Source organism: Tachyglossus aculeatus, chromosome 1 (genome assembly GCF_015852505.1).
Source record: "Tachyglossus aculeatus isolate mTacAcu1 chromosome 1, mTacAcu1.pri, whole genome shotgun sequence".
NCBI lineage: Eukaryota > Metazoa > Chordata > Mammalia > Monotremata > Tachyglossidae > Tachyglossus > Tachyglossus aculeatus.
This window is the reverse complement of record NC_052066.1, coordinates 20445291-20451463: the sequence shown is the minus strand read 5'-3', so window position 1 is coordinate 20451463 and position 6173 is coordinate 20445291. Positions and strand designations below refer to the sequence as shown.

At 42.5% G+C, this 6173-nt stretch overlaps 1 pseudogene; it reads right to left on the bottom strand.

Moving 5' to 3' along the window:
• Window positions 1-5605: 5605 nt before the first annotated feature.
• Window positions 5606-5752, bottom strand: LOC119935214 (annotated as a pseudogene).
• Between the last annotated feature and the right edge of the window lie 421 nt (window positions 5753-6173).

The following is a 6173-nucleotide window of genomic DNA, read 5'->3' as shown; positions in this document are numbered from 1 at the left end:
CTTAGTATTTCTGGCCCTGTGACACACTTGGGTTCACTAGCCACTCTTAGCCCTTCTGTGCATACCAAGTTACCCAGTTACTTAATCACTCACCATAAACTGTATCCACTTTTCCTTCTATGTATAAATTAATTTAACATTGATCTTGCCCATGATCCCCCTTGAAGGCTGGAATCGTGCCTATTAACTTAATTGTACTCTCCCAAATACTTAGTACAATAATAATAATGATGATGGTATTTGTTAAACACTTATTATGTGCAAAGCACTATGCTAAGCGCTGAGGACGTTAGAAGGTGATCAGATTGTCCCACAGCGGGTGGGCTCAGAGTTTTAATCCCCATTTTACAGATGAGGGAACTGAGGCACAGAGAAGTTAAGTGACTTGCCCAAAGTCACACATCTGACAGCTGGTGGAGCCGGAATTTGAACCCATGACCTCTGACTCTAAAGCCCGTGCTCTTTCTACTGAGCCATGCTGCTCCAGGTGCATAATAGGTGCTCAGTGATATTATTGATTGATTCATAAAAAACACCCCTAAGAATTGTGCAAAGCGGTCTGACAGAGACCTCATGGGAAGCAGCATGGAAAGAGCACAGGCCTAAGAGTCCACTAAAATGCATTCTAATCCCAACTCTGCCACCAGTCAGTCTGCTCTGTGACTGTGCACAAGTTAATTAACCACTATATGCTACAGTTTCCTCAAATGCAAAATGAGGATTCAATAACTGTTCTCCATCCTACTTAGGACTGTGAGTCCCATGTGGGACAGGAAATGTGTCCAACCTAATTGATTTGCAGCTATCTCAGAGCTTAGAATAGTGCTTGATACATAGTAAGCACTCAACAAATACCATAAAAATAAAACTGACAAGTGAGAAAATAGAAAGAGAAGGAAATGCATAATGTTCTGAGTTTAGTTTGGTGGACAGTAAAGTGGGGGAAAGCGTTATTTTAAATCAGTTCCATTAACACTTTTCATCCATGTTTATCATATCCACTTTAGCGAATACAAGTGATTTAGTTACATTTAGTAGAAAGTTGTTGCTAGTTCTGACATTTTGGTATTATGATCTTTGAGATGTCACTCAGAGAGCCAGAGGAGACCCCTACAATAGCAGCTGATTCATGTTTTCTTATCTGGCCGAGTTGGGATCAAGCAAGTCAAAACCTTACCCCAAGTTTCTCATTTTAGGTGACGGCTTCTCATTCAGTCATTCAGTCGCATTTATTGAGTGCTTATTGTGTGCAGAGCACTGTACTAAGCGCTTGGGAAGTACAGATCGGCAACCTATTAAGAGTCCCTACCCAACAACGGGCTCACAGTCTAGAAGAAATACTCCCAATTTTCTTGTCCCTGAGTTATCTAAACTGAGCACGAGTTAAGATTCAAAAGTCTGCAAAAGATTGGGAGTGAAAGAAGATATAAGAGAAGCAACTATGTAATACCAGCTCTGCCACTTAAAAATAATACATGTACATATATTACAAGAGTGTAATGTATGTACATATCTGTAATTTTTTTTATATTAATGTCTGTCTCACCCTCTAGACTAAGCTCCTTGTTGGCAGAGAACGTTTAAGTTCATTGTTACATTGTACTCTCCCTAGCGCTTAGTACAGTGCTCTGCACACAGAAGGTGCTCAATAAATGATTGAATGAATAACAATAATAACAATAAGAATGGTACTCGTTAAGCACTTACTATGAGCCAAGCACTGTTCTAAGTGCTGGAGAAGACACAAATTAATCAGATTGGACACAGTCCCTTTCCCACATAGGGCTCATAATCTAAGTAGGAGGGAGTAGGATAGAATCCCCATTTTAAAATCTCCATTTTATGAGGTAACTAAGGCACAGGGAAGTTAAGTCACTTTCCCAAGGTTACACAGCAGATACATGGCAGAACTGCAATTAGAACCCAGGTCCTCTAACTCTCAGGCCTGTGCTCTTTTCACCAGGCCACGCCTACTGTGTGACCTTGGGCAAGTTGTTTAACTTCTCTGTGCCTTAGTTACCTCATCTGTAAAATGGGGATTAAGACTGTGAGCTCCACTTGGGACATGGACCCCAGTGTTTAGTATAGTGCCATGCACATAGTAAGTGCTAAAGAAATAGAATAAGGAAAAAACCCCTCTGTCTTGGGACCAAGATGAACGAACTTCATTAAACGAAGTCCATCATGAACTTTTTGCTATTTATCATGGTTATAGAGTGGAGAGATAAATTGTGGAAACAGCTGGGAGTCTCCACTTACAGACAAAAGCAACAGTGAAGCGTGGTAGTGACTCCTGGAAGCTTCAGTATACACTGAAAACCATTAATATTCGGTCAGAAATCTCAGGATTCTGGGTATCCATATTCGATGCTCTGACTTCCATGAGTTTAAATCAAGACTCTGGCCCAACGCATAACATTCTTGGCTCTAGTCCTAGGAAATCAGAAATATGACCCTTCCAAATTAGAACATCAACTGAACGTTGGTTCTTTGGTCCAAACTGGTTTGTCTAGTCCCTCATATGATAGGAAAGAATATTTTTAAAAGCAGGTAAATATCCCACCTGACATAAACTAATCTCCTGTGACTCTACAGGGATCGAGAAACTACTATTGTGATACTATCAAACGAGTGGGAGGATGATCTAATGAACATGGGAACCAGTAAGGCCTAGTGGAAAGATCATGGGCTTGGGAATCAGAGGTCCTCAGTTCTAATCCTGGCTCTGCCACTTACCTGCTGTGTGACCTTGGGCAATTCACATAACTTCTCTGTGCCTCAGTTCCCTCATCAGCAAAATGGGGATTCAATATCTGCTCTCCCTCCCAATTAGACTGTGAACCCTAAGAGGGAGCTAAAATGTCTAGTATCTAGGGAAGCAGCATGGCTCAGGGCACGGGCTTGGGAGTCCAAAGGTTCTAAACCCGTCTCCACCTCCTGTTTGCTGCGAGATCCCGGGCAAGTCACTTCACTTCTATGTGCCTCAGTTACCGCATCCTTAAAATGAGGATTAAGTGTTTGAGCCCCACATGGGACAGGGACTGTGCTCAACCTGAATAACTTGTATCTACCCCAGTGCTTAGAACAGTGCTTGGCACAGTGTATTATTATTACAATAATAATAATAAAATTAATAGCAATACTTATTATTACTTATAAGAACCCAAACTCCAATCAATCAAATGTATTTATTGAGCACTTACTCTGTGCAGAACACTGTACTAAGTGCTTGGGAGAGTACAATAGAACAGAATTAGTAGACATGTTCCCAATAACAGATCGTATATCAAGTCTCCTCTCAAAAAGACAGTGTACCCCGATTCCCTGTTCTTGGTCTTTGGTGCAGTGAGTGGGGGCGTTAAAAAGTTCCAAGTGCTCTGCTCTACAGTTACCAATAACCAGCCTTGGCTGATAACCAATCTCACAATTAGGCAATTAAATTCAGGAGCAGCGAGTAAACAGGGAGAGAAGTCCAACCTGTTCTTGCGCCATTTCGGTAAAACAAATAAGTTCCAGTAGCTTTCCAGTAAGTCCTGATCATACTTGACCTGATTGAGGAATATGTGCATTGTATAAAAATAGGGGAAGTTTGCTCATCGATCCCTCCCCCTCGCCCCACGCCTGTTCCTACCCCCCAAAATCCTGCGGTTTATATGTTTTCAGGCTTACGCTGTGTTTCAGCCTCTCAGCTGGTCCTGAAAGCTGGTGGGGAATTTGCTGTTTAAACAAAAATGCCTCGGATCAGACAGATGAATTCTGAGTATACACGATGGAAGCAGGAAGTATTCTGCCAGGCCTGTTTGTTCATTTTAAACATGAATTCATTCTACCTATATGTTTGAATTCTAAACAGGTGAAAGACCAGAGCTGTCAGGGCCGGGGGATTTGGCTTGGGTTTCCTAGTCCCAGATCCATCTGTCAGTCAGTCAGTCAATTGCATTTACTGAGCGATTACTATTGTGCCAAGCACTGTAGAAAGGGCTTGGAGAAGTACGATATAACAAACACATTCCCTGCCTACAGAGAGTTTACAGACTAGATGGGAGACAGACATTAATATAAATAAATAAAATTACAGATATGTACATGCGTGCTGCCTACAAAGAGTTTACAGACTAGACAGGAGACAGACAGTAATATAAATAAATAAAATTACAGATATGTACATGCGTGCTGTGGGGCTGGGAGGGAGAAGGAATAAAGAAAGCAAGTCAGGGTGATGCAGAAGGGAGTGGGAGAAGTCTTTTAGACTGTGAGCCCACTGCTGGGTAGGGACTGTCTCTATATGTTACCAACTTGTACTTCCCAAGCACTTAGTACAGTGCTCTGCACACGGTAAGCGCTCAGTAAATACGATTGATGATGAAAGGAAGGCTTAGTCAGAGAGGGCCTTTTGGAGGAGACGGCACTACTGAATCTTTTGTAAATTGCTCGACCTCCCCGTACTTTCGTTTACTTATAAAATGGATTCATGTAGGGGCACTGACTAAAGACGTTCCCTGCTGATCCAATAGCACCGCCCTGGGATTGTGTAGCTCCTTGTGGGTGAGGAATGTATCCGTTTATTGTTGCATTGTACTCTCCCAAGCACTTAGTACAGTGCTCTGCATACAATAAGTGCTCAATAAATACGACTGAAAGGATAAATATTGTACTTTTTCGATGGAAAGGGAGGGAGGAAGGCAATCAGACTGGTCTGGTGTTGCACAGTGACTGGATGTCAGTTTAAATCCTGGCTCTGAGAATCCCTTGTAGATATTAATCCAACTGGGAGACTGTGGGTAAGTCACTTTATGTCTCCAGACACGAGTTTGTAGACAAGGACTGGACTTTCCTGGACTGTTTAGAATATGTATAAAGCAAATTTGGTGACAGAAGAAGACTCTAAATATCATGTGAAGCAGCATCAATGTATTTCTGACCCATTTTTCTTGTTCAATGACCAAGTTATTTCATTTTTGCAACCCTGTAGATAAGAAGGTGCATGCCATGTTGTGATTTAACAAAGCTATTGAACAAGTTGACTTTGAGATCTGTTCGAGCCACAAGACAAAACAGTGAGGTCTGATAAATTTGAAAATGCCCCCCCCCCCCCCCACTTAAAAGAAAGACCAAAGGACTGATATTGCAGTTCAAACTAGCTTTAAAGATAGTTTGCCTGTTTGTTATTTTACATTCCGTGTAAGACTGTAAGCTTCAGTGAGGCATATAATTATGACCATTCCATTAGAGGTTCCCCAAGAATAACAACAGTATTGTGTCTGTTGTATTGTTATATTGTACTCTCCCAAGCACTTAGTACAGTGCTCTGCATACAGTAACTGCTCAATAAATGTGATTGTCTGAGTTGCTATGTGTCAGACACTGTTCTAAGCACTGGAGTCTCATCTTACGCCGTTGAGTGATCTCCAAACCATAGTGACACCGTGGACACATCTCTCCCAGCACACCACGCCTCCATCAGCAATCGATCTATCAGTGTATCCATAGAGTTTTATTGGGAAAAATCTGGAAGTGGCTTACCATTGCCTCTGTCCATGCAGTAAACTTGAGTCTCCACCCTTGACTGTCTCCCACTGCTGCTGCCCAGCACGGGGGAGCTTTGATTTGTAGCAGATTGTCTTCCACTCGCTAGCCATTGCCCAAGCCAGGAATGGAATGGAATGGACAGGCAGGCTTCTGCTTGACTCTCCCTCTTGTAGTTGAGACTGGTAGAGTACTGGAAACTCTCCAGGTGTGACCCTGAGAGGGGAAGCACTGGGGTAGATACAAGATAATCAGATTGGATGCAGTCCCTGTCCCACAGGGGCCTTTTAATATAAGTAGGAAGAATTTAGCTAAGTGCAATTTACTCTGATGATGCCTAGATACACATACACCCCTTTTCCATATCCTTCCTAAACCTGGAGCTCCGTTTCCATATATGCCAGATTATCACTTTCCCCACCTTCAAAGCATTATTAAGCCCTTTTTCTCCAGCTCCCTCTCCCTTCTGTATTTTCTATGCACTTGGATCTATGCACAGTGAAGCGGCGTGGCTCAGTGGAAAAGAGCACGGGCTTTGGAGTCAGAGGTCATGGGTTCAAATCCCGGCTCTGCCAATTGTCAGCTGTGTGACTTTGGGCAAGTCACTTAACTTCTCTGTGCCACAGTTACCTCATCTGTAAAATGGG